Below are 17,088 nucleotides of genomic sequence, written 5' to 3'. Positions count from 1 at the left end.
AATATGTAAAACAACAACTGCCAGAAAAATCAGCAACTCTAACAAGAGGCTTTACTGTATCACCTTCGAGGTCAGCTTGGGTAGATGATGGACCTTGGATAGATGAAATACCGATTTCATCTGCCTAAGAGCCAGAATCCGCCTAAGAAACAGACATCTCGAGGCCGGAGCAATAGTAGAGCGGGTAGGGCGTTTTGTCTCGTAAGCCGCCAACCCGGGTTCAATGCCTGGCATCCCATATGGTCCCCCAGGAGTAATTCCTGAGTACAGAACCAGGAGTAACCGCTGAGCATAGCTGGGTGTGACCCTCCCTCCCCCGCCCAAACGTAAAAAAGAAATGGACATCTCTCTTAAGTTAGATGAAACAAAAGTTGTTAGTTGGTTGTTTTTTTTTTCACTTTGACACAATTCATGGACAGAAGGTAAAGTGCCCGATGCCTGCGGATTAGCCGTCTTCACTGCACAGCCGGGCATTGGGATTGGTGACTGTGACGGCCAGCCGGGCTCCTCTTTCCACAGCTGCTTTGCGATTCTTGGCGGAGACACTGTGAGCCATCTCGGCACAGTCAAGTTTGTTGCACCTCGGCAGTACCTCGATCTCCTTCACGTGGTGGACCGGAACTTCCGGAAGCTGCTGGGCAACATACGCTTGGTCTTCTCGTTGCCCCCGTAACTGATGTTGGGCATCAGAATCTGGTCCTTGACTCTCGGCGCACCTGCTCTCAGTGCCTCTGCGCTTCTGCCAGTTCTGCTTAATGGTGACAGTCAGACTAGTGGCTGAGGAACTTCTTGGTCCTCTTTTTTGGCAACCGTGGGCTTCAGAAGAGGTCTGAGGGTGGCTCTGGTGCCTTCTGGCAAGAGATGGCAGCCCCCTCCATGGGAAGCACCAAGGAAGAGAAGGGAAAACTAAAATATGTTTTGTCTACATTTTGCTTTTGCTTTTAGGGTCACACCTGGCAGTGCTCAGGGCTACTCCCAGCTTTGCGCTCTTGCGAGCACGCCGGCCTCTTTGTTATGTCTCCCAGCCGCTAAAACAGTTTTGGTTTTTGTTTTGTTTTGTTTTTTTCCAAATGATGATAAGCCATGTTTGAATTCTTCAATTAGTAAACTCTATCTGGGAACTTTCTGAACGTAAATACATACTTTTTGAGAGTGTACTGAGGGGCTGGAGAGATAGTACAGGGGTTAAGGCATCTGCCATACAGAACTGACCCCTGAGCCAAACCAGGATTACCCCTCAGCAGGTCCTGCTCCCCCCAAAGGCAGTGCTAAGTATAAAGCTCTCAGGCAGAGCTGCTAAGTGAGGAAGATCAGAAAATCAGGCAGTTATTAGTCAGGCACCTCAGTAAATTCCAAAGGGTCAGCATCATACAGCTGTGGACTCTGACCACAAGGCAATAAACCGAGAAACCAATAACAAAAGGGCAGATTGAAATTCCTTAAAGTCTGGGAATGTTGAAAATATTTCTAAATACTAAAAGAAATTATATGGGGAATTAAAACACAATGAAAGTATCATATGTCAAGATGTATACAAAATACTATTCATAGGGGGATTGATCATGTTCTATCATGTATTTAAAAACAGAAAAATTGGACCTGAATGAGCTCAAATCAAAACCCCAAAGGGAAAAACAGAAAACAGTAGAGATAAAAGGTAAGAGGAAATCAACGAGAGGAGATGGTGGGGAGAAGGAAGAAAAGCAGAAATGTGTGACTAACAAATGGTAGCACTGTAGTACCGTTGTTCTGTTGTTCATCGATTTGCTCGAGCGGGCACCAGTAACGTCTCCATTGTGAGATTTGTTGTAATTGTTTTTGGCATATCAAATATGCCATGGGTAGCTTGCTAGGCTCTGCCTTGCAGGCGAGATACTCTCGGTGGCTTGCTGGGCTCTCCAAGAGGGATGGAGGAATCGAACTCGGGCCTTGTGCATGGCAAACGCCCTATCCACTGTGCTATTGCTCCAGTCCATGAGGAACAAAATCAAAATAAAAGATGTTCAAATAACTGTTATCATTGACTAACCCCCCAGTAAGACAAATCAAGAAAAGGTAGGAAGGGCCTGGAGAGATAGTACAGCAGGTAAGGTGCTTGCCTTGCACACAGCCAACCTGGGTTCAATTCCCGGCACCCCACATGGTCCCAGAGCTTAGCCAGAAGTGATCCCTGAGCGCCGAGCCAGGAGTAAACCCTGAGCACAGCTGAGCATGTCCCAAAAATAGGCAGAAGATAACAATAAGGAATGGAAAAGTAGGGAGATAAACCAATAGTGCGGAAGATGAGAAGGAAGGGATAATGTACAGACAAAACAGGACTTTCTTTCTCTTTACGGCCATGCCCCACTCAGTGGTCGGGAGTAGCTCTAGAAGTGCTGGCGGTTGGTGGGTGGGAGCTTAGGACCGAACCCAGGACTCAGCAAGCAAACCCTGCACTCCGGTTTCCTGAGTTCTCCCCCCATCCCCAATAAAGGTGTTTAAAAAGACAGGCAGGGTGGAGAGATCGTGCCACGCTGGTGTGAGTACGCAGCAACTCTTCGAGGAAAAAACAATAATATTGGGCTTTGATTTCCATTTCCCTCATTGTAAGATTGTAAGTTGTATGGATGTGTGTGTGTGTGTGTGTGTGTGAGCCATCTGTGTGCTTTTTTTGTTTTGGAGGAGTGTCTATTCATGCCTTGAGCCCATATTTTTGTTAAATTGCTGGTTTCTGTTTATTGTTGTTGTTGAGTTGTGGGAAGCCAGCATATGCTTAAACTGTGTCCAGTATTTTTAAAAATTTAACTGCATTTATCATTGTTTAGGTATTTACAATGTATTATGTATTTTACAAAGATTATGGTACTGAGGGTCTTAGAGACAGTATAGGAGTCCAGGCATATGTCTTGCACGTAGCCGACCCAGGTTTGATCCCTGGTACCGCCGCATATGGTCCCCTGGGCATCACCAGGAGTGACCCCTGCACGATGCTAGGTGTGGCCCCAAAAAACAAAGCAAAAAACAAAATTTATGGTGTTGATATGCAAACTTACTACCTCTTCCCCAACAAAAGTGCCCACGACCCTCCACCACCATCTTCACATCTCTTCTAGCTTGGTCTCCCTTCCCTTTCTCCCCTCCTCGCTGTTTGGTTTTGTATTCCAGTGTCAAGGATTGTCATTGTTCAGTCAAGTCTATCTTCTTAGTTTGACTCTCTATATTCTACAGATCGAAGATTTCATATAAACACAAAAATGAAAATAACCCATGATCCTGCACTCCACAGCATTTATCCAAGACATGAAAATACTCACTCAAACAGATATTTGCACTCCTGTGTTCACTGTGTTCATAGCAGCATCAGTCACAACAGCTAAAACAAGGACTCACCTCAATGCCTACGATGGAGACAGACGAGATTAGGAAGCTGGGATGTATCCACTCAAGGGAACACTGCCTTGCCCTTTAAAAAAGATGAAGTCAGGTCCTTGGGGACAAAATGGGGAAATGAATAAAAGGATTGTGAACTAGTGAAAGCTAATACATTTAAAATCTAAATAAAAAGGATACATAGTTGGAAAAAAAACTAATGACGGAAGGAGAAACAACGATTTATTATTATTTTTTATAGTGCCAGGGAGCAAACCCAGGTCATTAGGAGAAACAGGAATTTTAAATAGAATGACTGCCATTGTAATTTCTGAAATGAGAGCGGCCCCCAGTACATCGGATAAATACAAATATACACGTTTGTTTGTATTGAAAAATGATGGGCGGGCCTGAAGAGAGAAGAGAGCTCAGAGAGGAACCTTGCACGCATGCTCGGGCTTCCCTTGCGGGCACGAAGCATCAGACCTTTGCATTGACTCTGTGGTCTGTTAGCCAAGACTTGTCAGTAGGCCCCTTCCCCTAGCCCCTCCCCCACCTCCTTAGCATCTCTTGGGAAGGAGCTGGGGGGTGGGGGTGGGAGAAGGCCTTTAGGACAGAGTGGGAAGGTTATTTACATTGTGGTGGGAATTGTGTGTGTGGGGGGAGGGGTACTGAATAGCATGGCAACTGCTGGAAATCATGACACCTCAAATAAAAAGAAAAAATATGTAAACATAATTTAAAAATAAATTTTACAGTGGGAGGGTAGGACGGAGAGATAGTGTAAGGGTTAAGGTGTTTGCCTGGCATGCAACTGAACCAAGTTTAATCCATGGCAGCCTGCGTGGCCCTCCGAGTCATTCCAAGAATGATCCATCAGCAAAGAGCCAGGGGTGAGCCCTGAGCACCACTGGGTATGACCCTCCCCCAAAAGTAAATTAGTTTAAAAAATAATAAACAAATAAATAAATAAATAAATAAATAAATAATGAATGAATAAATAAATAAATAAAAGGAGGGCCAGGTATGTGACTCAGTGATAGCATAAGGTTTATACTCCCAAACCCCTGGCTGTGACCCCAGGAAAACAACAGAACGATGGGAAACTAAGTCATAAAAACGGGGAGATAGCACAGAGGTTAAAGCACACACTTAACATGCGGCTGATGCAGATTTGATACTGGCACCACTTGGTCCCTAAGCATTGCCAGGGGCTACCCTGGAAGCCCCAAAATACTATTTATGAGGGTGACCCGGTAATCTCCAGAACTGAACAACCCCAAATTCTCGGGTTCTCACATTGAACCTCTGCCTGGTGGACAGAGAAGCACTGAGACAACTCCCCAGGTTCTCTGATGACCAGGAGGGCGTCCTACACTCCCTCATTACCGGATAATACACTAAAGTTTTATTAATAAACTATATTACAAATAAATTGACTTAATTAATTAAAGATGTTTGGGAGGGTTGTTGTTTTGGTGCCATATCCAGCAGTGCTCAGGGCTCACTCCTGGCTCTGCATTCAGGGATCACTCCTCGTAGTCTTGGGGGTCATCTGGGGTGCCTGGGATCAAACCTGGATCTGCCAAGCAAGAGCCCTACCTGCTATTCTTTCTCTCCAGTCCCTGAAAGAAAAATGTAAGAGCTGTTTATATGAAGGGAAGATACAAAAATAAAGAAGCTAGAATTCTTTAAGTGTAGCTTGTTCCGTGAGTTTTATGTAGAGCAAGGTAAATATTTAATATCATTATGAAACAAAAATCAAACTTAAAAGGCAACACATAAAAACAGAAACTAAAAAACCTAACTCTGTGTCATGCTGGCAGCACACAGAGAGGGTCTATTTCAAGTGACTTTAAAACCAACCACCGAACTCTTTGTCATAAAAGGGTTTTCCTAGGGGAAAAAAAAGCAACACCCATACATACAAAAACCTCAAAAATGGATTCTGAAAGCCACTTTGTCTTTATTATGATTATTTCAAGACTGGTGGTATTTACTGCAGGATTAAGCAAACGATGCTGGTATTATTAAGTTCTCGGTGATAGCCAATTATATAGGTATTACTGACAATTAGTCTCTTGGAAAGGCTGAATGAAGTCCAGTGAATGAGGTTATGTGGTCTTCATTCGAATTCGAAGTCTGTAGCAGTCAGATTTCCAAATCGATCCCCTCATGAGTCATGATTGCCTCGTGAGTGTGATCTAGAAGGTGGGCAGAACTATGAGTAGGAGGAGAGGGTATAGGTGACATGTCGGGCCACGGAGCTGGGGGGCTTTGCAGATACAACTAAACTGCCTCATTGGTTGGTTTTGCAATAATCCAACCTGACAGGCCATTTTTTTCCCGACAGGCCTTTAAGAGAAGTTCTGGGAGTCAAAGACTCCAGGTGGTGGGTCCTTCAATGTGATTTATTTTCATTTCAAAACAACGGAGTGATCTGCGCCCACAACTGCTGTTCAAGATTCAAGTGAAAGCCAGCAGAGGGAAGGCCAGGAGAGAAGCCAAGGGAAAGAGACCGACTTGCGTTGTCATTTTCATGGCAAACCTGAGAATTAGTACATTGTTTGGTCTAACTCAAATTCAGGAAGGTTGCCAGAAAGAAGAGCAACATAGAAATGCCAAATAACATCTCTCTACATCTTCGAAACCTAGTAACTGCCATTTGTAACCGTCATTAAAGCATAAAATAGATAGATATTAATGATCAAAGATAGTACAGAATCTGGATAAAAGTGTAAAAAACCAATGAAAGGGCATGAAAAAAATGTACGAAAAGATGAGAACATTGTTTATGTTCACTGAAAGAAGAGTTTGATATTGATGAAAATAGCGATTTAACATTTGTCTATAAGTTAAATGTAAATACATCAAAATCCAAGATAAAGGGAGATTGACTTGAAACTATACATGAAAGTATGCAGAGCTGCCAACAGTCAAGGGAATTCTCAAAAAAGAGTAAAGGCGGGAATGAGTGCTCTAGGTAATGGCTGTGCTGTAGCCAGACAGGTGGGGCGAATAGAGCAGTGAATCCCGGGTGCAGAATTCATGTTTCACCGGCCTGGGGAACTGAGAGAGAAAGGCGTCGCCCTGCAACAGAGGAACTACTATTTTATAAAGGACCAGAGAACTGTTTCCCTCTAAGGAGAAAAACAAAACAAAGCAATCTTCCAAGTTCCAGGCAGACTAAAATCCTAAATTTGCAAAGCAAAATTATAAAGCACAGAAGAAAATGAAGAATATTTTTAACACTTTGGAGTGGGCAATACACCTTTTAAAAAGACCTCTAGCCTCTGGGGGCTGGAGTAATAGTCCAGCGGGTAGGGCGTTTGCCTTGCACATGGCTGACCCGGGTTCAATCCCCGGCATTCCATATGGTCCCCCAAGCACCGCCAAGAGTGATTCCTGAGCACAGAGCCAGGAGTGAGCATCACTGGGTGTGACCCCAAAAAAGCAAAAAATAAATAATTAAAAATAAAATTAAAAGACCCCGATTGGAGGTCTTGGTGATGGCTCAGTGGTAAAAAAGTGCCTACACTGCAGATTACATCACACCACAATGTGATCTCGGGTGCCTCCATATGCACTGAGTGTGGTCCCAGCAACCCTGGCACTGGAGGACTCCTAGCACCCCCACAGTGTGGCCTCTGGCACCCAGCCAGGTGTGTGTCGGCACCACAGTGAAAGATGTGCAGGTACCAAAGTCAGGAGGATGAGCTCTACTGAGCACCGAGGCCAAGAGTGTGAGCACCACAACCAAATTTGTGCTCCCTGGTCATTACAACAGCGGGAAGGAAGAGGAGGCGAACCTCAGAGACACAAAAGAACAGATTTGAATAAAAAATGAAACATTTCTGCCCTTACCAAGGCACCAAAAACATTTGACAGGCAGTCACATGTGAAAAATTACCTGTCATCTCCAAAATCAACACGAAACAAAGGTTTCTGCTATCCCAAGCCTCCTTCGGCATGACTTAAAGGAAAAGGTAGGAAATGTAACAAAAAGCAAAATGAGCATAAGGTAGAGTGAGGCAATTTGCAGAAGAAGAAACCTGAATGCCTAATAAGTCTGCAAAGAGATGTTTAACCTCATTAGTAAGCAGTGAAATGTAAATTAAAACTAAATGCCATTTTGCACCTCTCAGACTGAAAAAAAGAGAAAAAAGAAATCTAGCAGTTCCACTTCTGAGCTTAGCTCAAAAGAAGCATGAAGTTGTGAGAATCAAGTATGTTTTAATCAAGAAGCAAACATTAGTTCTCTGGTCCATCTGGGGGGGGGGAGCAAATTTGGGGTGACCCTCAGAATGCTTCCGAAAGAGCTCGAGAAAATAAATACTGTTCCACAGGCTGAACGGTTGCCCAGGGCAACCTGGTGTCTATCCTTTCCAGATGGACAATTAAGGAACAGGTTTGCACCCCTTGAGACCATTTCAGTTTGCTAATCAGCATTTTTTGCTTATGTGATCTCATTTCAGCTCATGGAGAATTCTGTGAGGAAAGTGCCTCCGCACATTTTCTAGATAAGAGATGTTCAGAAAATTAAAATCCAGGGGCTGGAGAGATAGTACAGTGGGGAGGGCGTTTGCCTTGCAAGTGACCAACCCAGGTTCGATCCCCAGCATCCCATATGGTCTTCTGAGCATGGCCAGGAATAATTCCTAAGTGCAGAGCTAGGAGTAACCCCTAAGCACAGCCAGGTTGGCCCAAAAGCCAAAATAAATAAATAAAAATATATTTTTTTAAATCCAAAGAAGGGGGCTGGAGCAATAGCACAGCAAGTAGGGCGTTTGCCTTGCATGCAGATGACCCAGGTTTGATTCCCAGTATCCCATATGGTCCCCTGAGCACCACCTGGAGTAATTCCTGAATGCACAAGCCAGGAGTAACCTGGCATACAACGCCGGGTGTGACCCAAAAGGCAAAAAAATAAAAATAAAAATCCAAAGAAGTCTCCAGCTCCAACCCAGGATCACCAGCTCGTATTTGACCAGGAGGCTGGCTGGCATAGTCTCCTGTTATGCCACTGTAGTTACTAGTCTAGGCTGCGAGTAGCAAAATGTCAGTAGAAGTAACTAAGGGGGAAGGAAAAGTGGGAGAGTGCCAGGAGCATCTCTCATTGCTTTTGCTTCCCTCTTGGCATTAACCTCACCCACCTTCTCTCCTGTCATGACTTCCCTCCTGGGTCTCACTTAGCAGAAACCATCAGGGAGGAACAAGCTAGCACTCTGCTGCTCCGGGATATCTGCATTCGAAGGGTCTCAAAAATAATAATAAAATAATCAGCAAAAGGGGTTGGAGCAATAGCACAGTGGGTAGGGCATTTGCCTTGCACACAGCCAACCCAGGTTCGATTCCCAGCATCCCATATGGTCCCCTGAGCACCGCCAGGAGTAATTCCTGAGTGCAGAGCCAGGAGTAACCCCTGTGCATCGCCGGGTGTGGCCCAAAAAGAAAAAAAAAATTAGCAAAAGATGATGAAGCAAAATAGCTCAGAGGGAATAAATGTCCACAGAAGTTACACAAAAAGCCAAAATCAGATGAAAAGAGGCTCAAGAATAACAGTCATCAGTGAAGTTCACATAAAAACCCAAATAAAGTCCCTCTTTGTGCCTTCTAGAACTGCTGGGGATTAAAAAACTGCCTATCTGGAGTATTGACTAGAATGTGCAACCTCTAGAGTTTGAGGGGCTACAAAATGGCACAGACACCTGAGAAGCAATTTGGTTGTGCCTCAAAAAAATTCAAGGACACGACCTTCCTACTGTCAGGTATTTATCCCTTTCAAAATAAAAGCGTTTCCAAAGTGAGTTGTATAAAAATGGTCATGGTCGTTTTATTTAAAATAGCCCAGTGGGGGCTGGAGCGATAGCACAGTGGGTAGGGCATTTGCCTTGCACGCGGCCGACCCAGTTCAATTCCCAGCATCCCATATGGCCCCCTGAGCACTGCCAGGGGTAATTCTTGAGTGCAGAGCCAGGAGTAACCCCTGTGCATTGCCGGGTGTGACCCAAAAAGCAAAAATAACAAAAACAAAAACAAAAACAAACAATAAAATAGCCCCGTGGGCTGAAGAGATAGCACAGCTGGTAGGTTGCTTGCCTTGCATGCAGCTGACCCAGGTTTGATTCCCAACACCCCATATGGTTTCCCCAAACCCAGCCAGGAGTAATCCCTGTGACAGAGCCAGAAATAAGCCCCGAGCATGTCCAAGTGTGGCCCCCCAAACAAACAAAAACCCAGAAAAATAAACAGCTCCAAGCAAGAAATAGCCAAATACCCATCCATTGATGAGTATTCCTATAGATTACAATAGAGTCATTCTGCAGTCTGTGATGCAACGATAAAATGAATAGGACTGTTCATACATGCAGAAACATAGTACCCTTGAATTTAGGCCTCTATAAATTGCTTAAGTGATGAATTCCGCTTGTACATGACACCTGTAGTTTGGAGTTGTTTATATTTCAGTTCTGATGTTAACTTATCATTCCTCAAGATGTTTTTGAAATTTGCCTGGTAATTTTAATTATGTGGTACAGAAGGCTTAACCATAGCCTATCTATACATCTCTGGCCTAATCCCTGGAACCTGGGATTGTTCTATGGAAAAGATGTGATTTACAGATATGATTAAAGATTTTGGGAGGAGGGGCAGGGGGAGAGACCAGCCCACATTTGCCAGGTGGGCCTGGTGTAATCATCAGGGGTGTGAATTGAATTTTTCTTCTAGGAAAGCTACTGAGAGCATCTCTCCCACACGGCAGAGTCTGGCAAGCTATCCATGGTGTATTCGATATGCCAAAAATAGTAACAAGTCTCACAATGGAGACGTTACTGGTGCCCGCTCGAACAAATCGATGAACAATGGGAGGACAGTGCCATGCACAGTGCCATGATTTAGGAGCCTGTATTCAGGAATGGCTTGGGCATTTGTGATGGAAGCAAAGGGAAACTATGGCACCCCGGATAGGCGCTAACCATACGACTCTCCAGCCCTCTCCCTTGTGATTCTGAATCCACAGGGTAAGCAGAAAATCTGGTTTTTGGGTTTTTTTTTTGTTTTTTTTTTTTTTTTTTTTTTGCTTTTTGGGTCACACCTGGCGATGCACAGGGGTTACTCCTGGCTCTGCACTCAGGAATTACCCGTGGCCGTGCTCAGGGGACCATATGGGATGCTGGGATTTGAACCCGGGTCGGCCGCGTGCAAGGCAAACGCCCTACCCACTGTCTCCAGCCCCAGAAAATCTGTTTTTTAACCAGAGTTCAGGTCATTTTTTTTTTTATCAGGTACACTTGAGAACTGCTGCTGTGGTGGGTGGCAGGAGCCCGGCCAAATCCCCCATCATGACTTTGCTGGTGACAGGTTCCATCTGCTTTAGCTCTCCCTGTGGACACTGGCCAGCGCGGCACTCACTGGCCCTCGAGCTTGACATGTGTCTGCGAGTGGTCAGGTGGATCCCACTGGTCAGTCACATTCCTCTGCAGGTTTATACATGAATCTCTGCTCTTGCCTTGTGGCCACTACCCAGCCTTGCTGGCCGTCACCCACCCCAGCTCCATGCATGACACCCATTTGCTGCAGAAGAGGAGAGCAAACGCACGGGAAGAGAGTTGCAAGTGGAATGGAAAGATAAGGAGAGAAATCTCGGATGGGGGCTGGAGCGATAGCACAGCAGGTAGGGCATTTGTCTTGCACGCAGCCGACCCGGGTTCGATTCCCAGCATCCCATATGGTCCCCTGAGCACCGCCAGGAGTAATTCCTAAGTGCAGAGCCAGGAGTAACCCCTGTGCATCGCCGGGTGTGACCCAAAAAGCCAAAAAAAAAATCTCAGATGGCCTCTGAGTTCTGAATTCAATTGTATCTGCTGCTACTATCATCTTTGTTCTTCGGATGTACGTGAAATCAAACTATTCTGTTGTTGCTGAACCTAATTCAAATGACTTTCAGTCCCTTGAAATATAAAGATTGGGGCTAGAGAGAGAACTCAAAGGACTAATGTGCAAGCTTTACAACCAAGACAGTGGGTGAGCTCTTCAGCACCCGGTGGTTCTCTGAAAACCTCCAGGAGAGACCCCCAAGCACTGTGCCACGTGTAGTCTGAACACCCTTCCCCTCACCCCCCTCCAAAAAAGATACATAGCGACCCTCAACTATCACACCAAGGGGCTGTGTGGAATACATCATTCTCTTTTCTCACCTCTGTGTAAACATCAAATGCCTCATACTTGCGGGTGCGAGTTTGTACTAGTTTAGCCCTAATGTATACACTAGTTACACAGAGGTTTGATCATTCTATCTCACCACCATGCTACAGTGGGAACACTTGTGTCTCAGCCATGCAGAGCCTGTCCTCATCTGCTTTGTTATCAAGCTACTTCTCTTTCTACTTTTAATCCTACTCATGCTGATGACAAGAAATTCTGCCAAGGGGTGTGTGTGTGTGTATGTGTGTGTGTGTATGTGTGTGTGTGTGTGTGTGTGTGTGCGTGCACTCGCGTGTTGGGGTGTGTGTTTGTGCGTGTGTATGTGTGGACTGTGTATGTTGGAGAGTTGGGAGGCCATGGTGGTGGGGATGGTGGCTTGCTTTCTGTGTTAACAAACTACGCTGTTTCCACTGAAACAAAGCTATTGAAACACTCCTAGTTGCTTGCCGAAAAGTCCTGTTCGGGAAACAGCTCTATAGCAGATACCATAGGCACCCTTTGGCTGGATGGAAATAGCAAAGAAGTTTAGTGTTGACGGGAGGATTCCACTCCACCACCTACCCCCATTATTGAAGCATTTCATTGATACTGTTTCTGCTCTTTTTTTCCCTATAGCATCTAGCCCTTTCTGCAACAGTTAAACACTGCTCTCCACAACATCTGGTATAAGTTCTTGCTGTCTTGGGGTCGAGTCTATTTAATCTTCATAGTGGGACTGGCCGAAGGAGGAGACCAGATATGACCGAAGGCTTACACCAAGAAGACCACTGCTGGCAGGCACGCCAGGTCCTCACTAGAGTCAAAGGCCAAAATTTGGTGGAAGGAAACAGATATTCCTAACTTTTCCCTCTGTCAGCAGGGTGGAAAGGGCATTGGCCAGCAATCTGTGTACTTGAGTATATGGCACTACCATCTGTTGCTTTTCAGCATATTTAAGCAAATAAGGTTATGCCTTTTGGTTCAGATTTTTTTGAACTATGAAATGGGTTCATGGTACCTTCTGTCATTTGAGCGACTATAATCATTAAACAAAGAACATACATAAACAAGATTTATTACTATGTTACACAAAATGAAGGTATATTTATGATGTCCTATTTAAACCAGTGACTGTGGGATTGTGTCTATTTTAACTACCAAGGTTCAAAAAGTGAATTGCTCATAAATCAGTGTATCTGACATCCATGCAGTATGAGGTAGGAATTACGCAGGCTCATATATAGAGCAGGATAAAACTTGGAGCATCAGGTAGGATGTTACTATATGCAAATGGTTGATGATTCAAAGTACAGACTCACACAGCAATGTGAGTTAGGTGCTACAAATTTTAGCAAAAATATGCCTGAAAATGGTGTTCAGCAGATGCTTCTAAACTCTGGGTTACAGTTTTGAAACAAAACAAAAAAATTCTAAGAATTTGGACTAGAGAGCTCTGAGACCTTCCCCACCCCCACAACTGTCTTTCTTTAGTACTACATTTAGAGCAGATGGAGAAGCCAGTGAGCCCGGCAATGCCTGCATCTGCTAATGAATCAATACTGCTGAGCCAAGCAAGGAGCAAGATTGGCTCCTCCAGCAGCCTCTGCATATTAGCTGAGCTACAAAGAAAGCAGGAGCTCCTGCGCCTGTGGAGCTTATGATGGCCACCATTTAGAAATACTAGTGTTTGCCAGGATTTCCAGGGCACGTGCTGATGAGTTGGACACGTTTCTAAATGGTTACTACTTCCCAGTGGCACTGTAAGATATTAATACCTAGTGCACAGGGAGGGGTGCTGAGTCACCCGGGCACTGGCTACCCAAGGTGACAATGCTGAGACTCTGAAGCTCAGGCTCTTAGCTCTCTTAGAAGATTCAGGAAGGATGGAATCAAAAGCCCTGGGACTTCATTTCCTACTTAACATAGAGATATCGGTATTACTTTTGAGTAGTGCACACCTGTCCCTCGAATGCTCTAAAATTCTGTGTTCCGAGTATTGCACACAGTAAGGTGCTGATGACGTTTTTGGGGGGCATGTGCGGTCCTACTATGGACATCTAGCTTCTCAGAACCTTGGATTTTCAGAAGAACTTGAAGGTGATCAAGCTCACAAGAGATGTCAGAGCGGTGACTTCTGGTGAGACTGTTCTCACTGCATGTTCCTAAAGTAAGTCAAAATCTCTTCCCTCCTGATCTCTCCCTGGAGGCAAGGAGAGCATCCATGCCATCCTTGCATTCTCTGCAAAGACCAGCCCAGCATGTCCAAGGCTTAATTGCAAATGATGAGCCCAACTTGCATTGCTGAAGCAGAAAGACATTGTTGGAAGGATGATAGAGAAGCCTTGGATTGAAGGAAGAGAATGGGAAAGAGGAAGAGTTACCAGAAGCGGAAGTATCAGGAGACTTGATCCACAGCTCGGACCCCACAGCTTTCACTTGATGTCCTCCCTGCCCCCGGCCCTGAATTGCAGCCTTCTCGCGGAACAAAGTGACACAGCAGCCAGTGGGGATCCTTTCTCCTCCAAAAGCCCCAGTGAGAGAAATCTCAGGAAGTCTCGGATTGGCAGAGGTAAGGTCACGAGCTCATCTCTGCTCAATCCCTCTGGAGCTCAGACACTGGCCAAGCCTGGAAAGGGCGCTTCTTCCTCATCAGCAGATGCTCATGTGCGGACTGAGGGAGAGAAGGATCCGGATGCCAGGAACCCACAAACAACAGCCGCCACACACCCGGTGGGCCCTGAGAAATCATGGTGGAGGACATGAGTTCTGGGTGTGGAGAGGATTAGTTCTTGGAAGCATTGATTCTGTTTCACAGAAAAGAGATAGAACTTACCTTCCATTTTACATTCCCTTCCCATTCCTTTCATATCATTTATTTATTCAATCATCATCATTGACAAATGAATCCAGATCCAGCTCTAGGTGCTGGCACTTAATTATCAGAAATAAAATGAAGTCCCTCTCTTCCAGAATTTTCTTTTCTGAGAGACAGTCAGCAAATGAATGTCTCCTCTGTCCACTGGTGACAGGCACCTAGAGATAAGTAAAGTCAGGGGTAGAGGCCAGGAAGAGTGAGGTAGTGGGCCGCGGGTTTTACAAGGTCAAGTCGGGTTGCTCTGAGATGACAACTGAGCAGAAACCTGCTGGGAAAGAGCGAGTGAACTGAGGGGAAAGTCTCTGGTCCAGAAAGAGAGACTGGAGATGTCCTGGTGGGGAGCGCCGTGTAGGAGGAAGTGGCGAGAGACACAGTGGGAGAGGTGAGGAAATGAGGCTGTGGAGAGAGGTTTCCTGAGAGGCCGGGCCCTTCTTCCTGAGGACAACTGTGGGAGCCGGGGCAGCTAAGAGGGGTGGAGGAGCCAGGCGTCCATCAGGAATAAATATCTGAAGAAAGGCAGCTGAGTTAAGAATGTTGTAATTTATTTTCTCATCCTAAATTAACATTTAATTCTGAGCCGCCTTCATCATAATTAATATAATTATAATCTATAATTAATTTTATAGCATATAAGTTATACTATGGGCTGGAGCGATAGAACAACTGTAGGGCATTTGCCTTGCAAGCGGCCGACCCGGGTTTGATTCCACCGCCCCCTCATAGAGCCCGGCAAGCTACCGAGAGTATCTCGCCTGCAAGGTAGAGCCTGGCAAGCTCCCCGTGGCGTATTCAATATGCCAAAAACAGTAACAACAAGTCTCAAAATGGAGATGTTACTGGTGCCCGCTCAAGCAAATCGATGAGCAACGGGATGACAGTGATATAAAGTTTCAGGCATCTGAGATGCAATTTTTTAAAGATGTACAATAATGTGTATATTTTGCATGCATTTTGTTTTTATTTTGGGGCCGTACTGCATCTTTTATCAAAGTATTACCATATATATGTATATATATACATATACCCCATATATATGTATGTGTGTATATACATATATATACATATACATGTACATTGGACTGGAGCGATAGCATAACAGATAGGGTGTTTGCCTTGCAAACAGCCGACCCAGGTTCAATTCATCCATCCCTCTCAGAGAGCCTGGCAAGCTACCAAGAGCATCTCGCCCACACAGCAGAGCCTGGCAAGCTACCAAGAGCATCTCGCCCACACAGCAGAGCCTGGCAAGCTACCTGTGGCATATTCGATATGCCAAAAACAACGGAGACATTACTGCACCCCACTCAAGCAAATCAATGAACAATGGGACAACAGTGCTACAATGCTACAGTGCAGTGGTCATGATATATATATGACTATATATATATATTTGTGTGTATATATATGCATATATACATACATATATACACATATATGTGTATGTATATACATATATATACATATATATATATATCTGGCAGAAGAACCCAGGTGTGCAGGACCCGAGGCTGAGATCTCCAAGCCTGCTCGGATCGGGACTGGGCCTCCCCACCCAGATCCCCCATTTTCCAGTAACTAGGCAGTCAAACCCACAAACTGCCCCCGGCACCGTGTAACCCCATCAACAGCCAAGATCCAGAGACTATAAAGCAAAGCTCCCAGAAGTGCCCGGCAGCATTTGTGGCTGTGCAACCTCTTGCAGTCTAGTTCTTTCTCTCGGAGAACTTGGCAAGCTACTGAGAGTATCCTGCCTGCACGGCAGAACCTGGCAAGCTCCTGTGCTGTATTTAATATGCCAAAAACAGTAACAATGATGGGTCTCATTCCCCTGGCCCTGAAAGAGCCTGCAATGCAGCACCATTGGGAAGGGCGAGTAAAAAGAGGCTGCTAAAATCTCAGGGCTAGGACGAATGGAGACGTTATTGGGCCTGCTTGAGCAAATCGATGAACAACAGGATGACAGTGATACAGTGATACTGGGCGGTGCTCAGGGCTTACTCCCAGCTCTGCACTTAGAGGTTACTCCTGGCTCTGCATTCAAGTATTACTCCTGGCAGTGCTTGGGGGACCACCATGCCAGGGATCGAACCTTGGTCACTGCATCCAAGGCAAGCAACTTACCTGCTGTACTATCTCTTCAGCCCCAATACCACACATATTGTTAACACTTCAATGTACGTTTCAAAAACAGTTAAGGGTAAATTTATATTATGTACTTTCTGTTTTTGGCAGGAAGGTCAAACCCAGTAGTGTTCAGGGCTTACTCCTGGCTCTGTGTTATCCCTATACTATCACTCCAGTCCCAGTTGCAGGGATTTATTTAGTTTTGGGGGCATTATAAGGGATGCATATTCAATGGTGCTCAAGGTCTACTTTTGGCTCTGTGCTCAGGGTTCACTACTGACAGGGGTTCTAGGGACCATATGTGATGCCAAGGATTGGGCCTGGGTCAGCAGTATGCAAGGCAAGTGCCTTACTCCTGTACTATCTTTCTGGCCCCTTGACTCAATTTATGTGAAATGTTTAGAATATGTTAAGTGTAGAAACAAAAGTAGGTAAGTGTTTAGAAAGTAAATTAGTGGTAGAAAATAGCTCAGAATCAAAGAGCTGAGGAGAAAAGTGAAGTGGCTGACAAAGAATTATGAGACTTGATAGCAATGATCATTATACAACTTTGCAAA

The 17,088-nt window shown here is 45.1% G+C and overlaps 1 pseudogene; it reads right to left on the bottom strand.

Moving 5' to 3' along the window:
• Positions 1 to 445: 445 nt before the first annotated feature.
• Positions 446 to 7,319, bottom strand: LOC101558000 (60S ribosomal protein L32-like; annotated as a pseudogene).
• Positions 7,320 to 17,088: the final 9,769 nt, after the last annotated feature.

Source organism: Sorex araneus, chromosome 2 (assembly GCF_027595985.1).
Source record: "Sorex araneus isolate mSorAra2 chromosome 2, mSorAra2.pri, whole genome shotgun sequence".
Lineage (NCBI taxonomy): Eukaryota > Metazoa > Chordata > Mammalia > Eulipotyphla > Soricidae > Sorex > Sorex araneus.
This window is presented reverse-complemented; position numbering and strand designations above follow the sequence as displayed.